Here is an 8,543-nt window from a genome sequence, read left to right as displayed (position 1 = left end):
AGAAGGCACAATTACTGAGCCTGCAGATTGTCAGGCCCCCAGACTGACCTTTCATAATGCAAAATATGAGCCCAAGTGATAAAATACGTCTCCTGGAGATGAGGTTGTATTGAACATCTCTGATGATTGCTGTGCATCAGTGGTGGTGTGGGCTGCCCTCTCACTGGCTGCCGAAACCCACAGAATGGCGGGAGGAGCTCCACTGTCAGTCACAGTCACCCTTTACAGTCAAGTCAAGGTGGTCTCCAAACTCTCAGTGTTGTGAATTATTGACACTACATTGCCAGGCTCACTGTGCTGAGGATTTCTATCAATATCAGTGAGATTTGGATCAAGGAAGCTGCCAGCCATCATCTTCATGCTCTCCAGAGGTCAACTCAGCTCATCATGCATCTCCCCATAGAACAGGGAGAATCTCAGGAGTTACCCAGCCAGTACCACAGTGCTAATCCCACCTATAGCAACTCACACTGACTTAGTTTGTCCTTGTGACAGAAAAGGTCTTATTGGTTACAGGCCTTCACACAATATCCAGACCTCTCTGGAGACCCACATGCATTGTAAGAGTCTGGTGCCATCACTTGGGGTGGCTAATCTTCTACCATGTATAAGGAGAGGGGAGAGATACAAAGCAAGCACATAGAAATCTCACATTGAGGGATCTCGCATGTAATAGAATCATACGATCACAGAATAGTTTGGGTTGGAAGGGAGCTTCAAAGCTCATCTAGTCCAACCCCCTGCAATGAGCAGGGACATCTCCAGCTAGATCAGGTTGCCCAGAAGCATATCCAGCCTGGCCTTGAGTGTCTCCATGGATGGAGGCATTCCAGGTGGATGCATCCACCACCTCTCTAGGCAAACTGTGCCGATGTTTTACCACCATCAGTGTAAAGAATTTCTGCTGCCTGTTTCAATACATCATTTACAAAAAGACCACAGAAGTCATTCTTACTCTTCTATTATGAAGAGCCCAACATGTTGAGAATGTCAGACCAGACCTGTCAGAGGGAGGGACATGACCACCTCAGTGACTGTCAGAGGACCATCGCTCCATGTGCAGAAGGGAGCTTGCAGGAAAGAAAAAGGAAGGGGTGGGGTGTGTGTGTGTGTGTGTGTGGTGTGGGGGCGTGGAGAGAGAGAAGGGGGAAGCAAAGATTTCCTGGGAGAAGCAAACAAAAGGATTTTCACAGAATAGGACCACAAGGTGAGGCTGGGCTGGTTCTGGGGTAAGAATGGATATTTGAGAAAGGTGTAGGTTTTCAGGTCATCAAAGATAAATGATCCTGTTACATACAGTGAAATTACGGGGAATGGAGAGTGTTGGCACACTGCAAGGTTTGACAAGAGTTGGATGCTTCTGTCAGTTCTTTTGGCATGTCAAAGCTATTGAGTTATGGAGGAGACCAGCGAGACAGGAGGAAGCATGATACTTATCCAAATAATCCTTCAATATCTTAAAATAGGGCTCATTCCTCTGAGCACGTTCCTTGTTATGCAGAATATCAAGTCCCCTATAATAAAAGCAAATGAGCAAGTAAAACAAAAGTCCTCATTATTTAGTGCCCAGAGTTAAAAAGACCAGACTCTTTTGTTTCTACAGATTTTGCTGTCAAAAAGATCTCACTGTGCGGTGCTATCGATACTGCAGTTCTGTACAGCACTCACTGCAAAACCTTCCAGTAGTCTCTCAGCAGTACATTAAGGAACATTAAAAACCAGATGACTGTTGACAAAGGCCACAGTTATTCTCCCCCATCCCCTCTGCTTTGGCAAGGTTAGATAACCTGTAACCCACAAAACTAGATGGCAAACCAGCTGTACCCTTCCTAGGCCTGTCTGACATCCCTCTTCTTTCATTTTTATTCAAGAGCAACACCAGCTCAATCACTACCCAACAAAAGCCTCACGAAATATTTTCCTGAGTTTTAACAATCACCTTGGTTTGCTAAATGAGGAGCAGGGGAGAAATAAATCTGTATAACTTGTGGATTTTGGATTCATGCTTGCCTTGTACGAGACAAAAAGGCTCATGAACTGTTACTGTGCCTCTTTCTGTGCCTGCAAACGGATATCCTTGGGCTTTGGAGGACTGACTATGAGCCTAAGAGCTTCCTGGCAAGGGCAGAGTGTGGCACTGCAGTCACTACCATCAGAGCCACTGCTGGAGGTGGACCACCACCACCATAATTTTCCTGCTGCTGTGCCTCCCATGCAAGGGTATGTAGGTTGGTTGTACCTCCATAGCTTGTGCTCCTTTGCAGCAGCATTTTCCTACAACAGAAGAGTGAAGAGACTGCTGGGGATTGAGTATAACTGCACATCAAGGACGAAGAAGCCCAGAGCCTTGTTGATTGCTACGTAACCCTGCAAAGTGGGGGCCACATGTTCCTACATTGCCATGAAATGATGTGCACCACCAGCACAAGGGAAGGGTGACGCGACACAGAGCGCTTTCAAATGGCTGAGCTGCCCTGAGCGTGTGAGGAGGAACCTGATTAACATGAATGGAACATGGGGAACATGGATGGGTAGGTGAGGGGCTGTGTAAGGAGGAGAACACCAGGACCTTGCTCTGCAAGATGGGCATGGTGCTCTCCAGGAGATTCCTACCAGACACCATCTTCATTCACCATCATGCTGCAGGCCAGCCCACTGCAGTGCACAGTGCATAGTTTATATACTGCAGATAAACCAAACCTGCCCAACCACAGCCTCGCCAGCCTCTGCCATGGTTATGTCCTGCAGTGTCACCAAGACAACAAATTGATCTGGAGTTTGTTCTCATAAAAGCATTTTATTTACCAGCTCTGTGCTTCACAACATGTTGTACTACACAGCCCCAGTCTCCTTTTAAAACAGAATAACTGAGTTTGAAAGAAAACGTTGACTTCAAAGGTTAAGAGGTGGGATCAGAAGTAAGCCACCTGTCAGACAGGATAAGAACCCAGGATCTTTTCCTCCGGATTTAACCAGTCATTTAAAATGTAATAGTCATGTTTCTGTGTTCTCTCTACGGTCTAATTTTTAGAGTATTTGTACGAAATAAAAGAGTGAGTCATACTGAAGGCTGTATTTTCAACTACTCTCTCCTTAATTGCCTAGTCAGTAATGACAAGGAACCAGACCCTATTAGAGTTATTCCTTGTCAGCAGCAATTATTTTTCGTGCAGACGTCAAGGGAGATTTCTTTCTGAAAACTGCCTCCACTCTGGCCCTGAATGGTCAGTAACTGCTTGCCCAGAGGAGGTCCTTCACACACATCTGTCCTAGGAAGTCCCACTAATCCTATGCACAGTATAGATTTGCATAGATGTTAATAAAATGGTCCATTCTGTGCCTGCAGTCCTCAAATCCGTGTGTCTTCCGTATTTACACATTGTGCAGTGTGAGAGAAAGCTTGGCCTAGGTCCCTTTCCCAGGGCAGATGCTGGCTTAGGTGCCAGGTCCAAGCAAGTTGAGCAGAAGCTCCAGCAGCATCTCCCAGCGGTAGTGCAGCCCATGTCCGTGACACAGCCCCGAGAGCTGGGCAGAGACAGACATTGTTTGTTGTCTGTGCTGTGATTCCAATGGAGAGAAGCATCACTGCTGCTGCTGGTTAAAGGTTTGCTGTTTCTTAGAGCATCCCATGCACGAGCAGCTACTGACATGTGTCAAAGGCAGGACACAGAACTGAAGAGGAAAAATGTGCTTAGTTTTGCTATGAGCCATTTTGCTTGTGGCTGATGGACCCATGTCTGATTTGACTGCAGCCCATCTGCACGGCTCCACAGTGGGATTCCTGAGCTGAGATCTGCCTAGAGATTCACAAGGTACATTTCACTACTTCCTAAACATTATTTTCCATGAGTGGCTAGGATGAGAAATCTAGAATAGTAGGGGGATCTTATCACAGAATCCCAGCCTGGTTTGTGTTGGAAGGGACCTTAAAACTCATCCAGCTCCAACCCCTGCCATGGGCAGGGACCCCTTCCACTGGAGCAGCTTGCTCCAAGCCCCTGTGTCCAACCTGGCCTTGAGCACTGCCAGGGATGGGGCAGCCACAGCTTCTCTGGGCACCCTGTGCCAGCGCCTCAGCTCCCTCACAGGGAAGAGCTTCTTCCTTAAATCCAACTTAAATCTCCCCTGTTCAAGTTTGAACCCATCACCCCTTGTCCTATCGCTACAGTCCCTGATGAAGAGCCCCTCTCAGGCATCCTTGTAGGCCTCCTTCAGATATTGGAAGGCTGCTATCTGGAAACACAGTGCTTTGCCCTTACGTATATTCCTTTTCTATATGTACTGTATATGTGAATACATATATGTATTTATATACATGAAAACCAGACTAATCTTAGACATAATAATAGCTAAACCCCATACTTCAAGTTGGTATTCATTGTTATTGCTATTAAACGGCTGTTATTCATAACACAACCCTGAAGTACTTTGGATCTTAATCTCCGTTTGTGGTATAAAATGGTCCAAACAGCTGGTAAATGGAACAAAAGTGTAATCCATCAGTATCAATTTGAATAAACATAAACATCCCATTTCCTTGCAGACAAACACGGCAGGGACTGAGCAGCTTGCTTTGGCCGTCAGAATGATGCTCCCAGGGCTCTAAGATCATGGAAAATTAACGTGAGCCTAGCATGTGGCCCTTCATTTTGGGGTTCGGGGGGGATGTGAAAGGCTGGGACACACTGTGACTGTGCTTTTGTGGGGATGGAGGTTGGGAAAGAACCTCTAGGGCTGTGGTTGCTGCTGAGGGCAATTATTCACAGCCCTCATGCTGGTTCCATGGAGGGGTGCTCATAGCTGCTCACAATAGCATTCTGCAGCTATCTAGGCATGAGAGGAGTGTCACTGCTGCAACCAGAATTGCATTAAAACCGTAGCTGAAGGGGGAGCTCCATGCGTTGCTGTACAAGAAACCACACTTCAGTTGCTCTCTCGTTGAGGTGTAGCAGCAAGAGAGTGGCTGGGGCATGCCCAGCCTGGTCCTTGAGCCAAAACTGAGGGGACCCCAGTTGAGCACCTGAATACCAGACCCTTTGCACTGTGCAACAGATGATAGGAGGCTGCCAGCCCCGGTAGGCAGATAGCACAGGGTACTGTCTGTCCCCGGACACGCTGACCCATTTCTAAGCACCCTTATAGGTAACACAAAGTTAAAACCAAAAAGAAACTATTGGCATGGGGTTCCTCTAGAGACCACATGAGCAAGCACTTTCTAAGCTCCTTTGTCCTCAGCAACAGCCCTCATCAGCTCCTGCCAGCATGGCAAGGACTATGACTGGAGGAAGGAGGTCATCAGAAAAGTCTGGTTTTAAGAAGCAGCAATGCTTTCTCTGATTGAGTTTGAAAGTTATGAACCTGAAACTAATCAGAAAAATGTTTCTCCCTTTGAGATGCAGAGCTGTTTTGAACACAAACACATTTCTGTTCAGCTCAGGTTCAAAGTACAGCAGGCACTCAACATTCAAACACCACTTGGCCACAGTTTGGGGTGGAATGGATGAGGTCAAGCTGTCAGCCCTATGGCAGTACATCTCCTACAAAGTGTCCCTCTACATGGAGTGGATGAAAGTGAGTCTAGAGACAGCTAAGAAAAGGTGAATCAAATACATCGTGGGTAATTTGTATTGAGCTGGAGACAGACTCCTCAACTTGGGGATCTGCTGGAAGGAAGAAAGAAGGGAGGGAAGAACGGAAAAATAATAGATCTGGAAAAAGATGCCTTCACGCACAGATAACTGCTACTTCCATTGGCACCCTGAGTCACTGCTTAGGTATGGAGAGACACCACCACTGGGTATTTTCTCAGGAGCTCAGGGTTGCTGAAGTGACTCCAGAAGCAGGTGAACCTGCTCCATGCTAGAAAACCCTGGGTCTCTGGGACTACCCAGGTGATTTCACTTCGCCATGAGATAGCAGATGGCACTATGTCTCCTCTGCCTTCTCTGGAAAGTGCACTCCAGGTCTGGTAGCTGTGCCCCAGACAAGTAGAGGTATCAGCATTCATCAACACTGGGGCAGCCAACTGCACCAACCAGGAGAAATCACCCCCTACACAGCAAAGGCAATAGTATGGCTTTGAGTCTGGGACTAAATAGGAGTTCCTCTTTATCTAAGCAACCAGGCCTCTAAATATTCCCTTGCAAAAGACAATGATCAACAACATGGCTTTGTTAATAACTAAAAGGTTTTATCATATTGCAAGTGCGTGCAGAAGGTCCATGTGCTTTGAGCTACTATCGGCCCAGCCTCAGAGTCCCAGTTGAATGTGATCTGCTGCATGAAAGTAATTGGAAAAATATGGCTAAAAATGTGTGTGTACACATGCACATGAGAAAAGCAGCTTTCATTAAACACAGACATAAGCCAGATTTAAGTCATATAAGTTACCCCTGATTCCTGCAGCCAGCACTGGGGGTATGGAATGGTGCCTTTCCCAGTGTGATCACGTGCAGCAATGGAACCTGCAAGCAAAGAGATGAAGTCAAAGAAGAGGTGAGCTGGAGATCCAGAGCCTGACAACTGGGCATTGTGGATCCTCACTGCTCCAGTGGAAATCAGTGCCAGGTCACCAGGAGACCTTTAAGAGTGAGACCTCCTTGTGTGCCCGTGGCAGCTATCAGTATAGGACCCGATGAAAACACAAGTGATTTGTATCCTCATGGGGAAGAGATAAACTGATGTTTTGGTAATAAATGTGCCCCCACAAGAGTCAGCACGGCTTGGGGGCTCTGTTTTCTGCTTGGTGCTCAGTGCTGGAGCTTTGTCTGAACTCAGGCTGGTTTTAGAAAAGCATTGGGAAGGGACGGAAATCCTTGTGGAGGTCAGAGGTGCCCACCCTGAATGGCACTCAGATCTCCTGGGCCTGGCAAGAGCCCGGCAGCCATAAGGGGAACAGGAGCTCAGGCCCAGGCTGTCCTGCTGGCGCTTGCCCACAGGAGCTTTCAGCACCAGTTTTGCCAAAGAAAGAAGCTCATCAACCCATGGGCCACATCCAGGTGCCAGCAGGGACAGACCCATGATGCAGAGGTTCCCCTCCACGAGTGAGGCCACGTGAGGGGTGAGCAGTGCATCAGCCCAGGCTGAGGGGAGCGAGCAGCACGGGGAGAGCCTCACTGCAGCACAGACACGGGCATGGGCCATGACAGGCGCAGGCGGCCGCTCCTGAGCCAGCCCTTCCTGAGCCAGCAGCAGTGCAGAGACACGCAAAGCTGCACAGACAGACCCATGTCCAAAGCCCAGCTTATGCACACACTGCTACAAAGCTGGCCATCAGCTTCACGCTAAACTGCATCTACCCCATGTGCGGGGGGCTGATTCTGAAGCAGAGATGCCATCCAAGTGCACAATGCAACGGGTCCTCTTCACAGTGCAAGAGAATTAGCCAACTGCCTGTTCACACATGTTGTGAGGTGTCCTGCTGCTGTAATGGGAGTGCAAAGACTGTGGGTTTAGTTTGTAATGTTGTTAACTTGTTTGTTTTGAGGTGAAATTACATGACCTTTCTGTTAGGGAAAAAGAGGATTGTTTTTAAGGCGCCTCTGTAACATGAACCCGTGTTAGATGCGTCCTTTGAATGGAGCCTGTGACTGGCCAAGGTTCAAGTGTGATGCTTGAAAGAGAACTTGTAGTGAAGGGCAGTGAAGATGACAAAGGAGACTTTAATTGAGATGTGTTAATGACTGACACTGCTCTCAGCCCAGCACGGGCTCTATGTCCCTGGCTCTACTCATATATGGCAGAAACAGCCCCATGCTCACTCTTCCTGCCTTGGACTGTGGAGCCAGACTGGAAAGAAGCAGAGCCAGGGGCATGCAGCAGTGCTGGAGAGCTGCTGATTCCCTTCCCTTCATTTCTTTCCTTTCACCTTTCCTTTTTCCTTTCCTTTCCTTTCCTTTCCTTTCCTTTCCTTTCCTTTCCTTTCCTTTCCTTTCCTTTCCTTTCCTTTCCTTTCCTTTCCTTTCCTTTCCTTTCCTTTCCTTTCCTTTCCTTTCCTTTCCTTTCACCTTTCCTTTCCTTTCCTTTCCTTTCCTTTCCTTTCCTTTCCTTTCCTTTCCTTTCCTTTCCTTTCCTTTCCTTTCCTTTCCTTTCCTCCCCTTCCATTTCTCCCTCCCCTTCCCCCTTCCCTTTCTCCTTCCCCTTCCCCTTTCTCCTTCCCCTTCCCCTTTCCCCTTCCACTTCCCCTTCCCTTCCCTTTCCCTTTCCCTTCTCTCCTCCCCTCCTCTCCCCTCCTCTCCCCTCTCACCATTTTCTCACCGTCTGGCTGTGGGCAGTGGTCCCTGTGGATGGTCCCGTTGGGGTCAGTGGGATCTCCTCAGTACAAGAGGTCACAGGAAGAGTTTCCGGCGATGGGTTTTCAGCCCAGGAGGAGCGCTCCTGCATGGGACCATCTACAAGAGGCACCAGCTCAGCCAAGGGCAGGAGGCTCAGCTGGTGACAGCACAGAAAGAACTGATACAGACAACCACTTCCAAAGCAATGCCAAGGACATAGGATGGGACCGTCATGGGGCTCCATGGGACCACAACCGCATCAGGGAAAGG

The sequence above is a fragment of the Lathamus discolor genome, chromosome 7 (assembly GCF_037157495.1).
Source record: "Lathamus discolor isolate bLatDis1 chromosome 7, bLatDis1.hap1, whole genome shotgun sequence".
Lineage (NCBI taxonomy): Eukaryota > Metazoa > Chordata > Aves > Psittaciformes > Psittacidae > Lathamus > Lathamus discolor.
The sequence above is the reverse complement of the archived record's forward strand: the minus strand, read 5'-3'. Positions refer to the sequence as shown.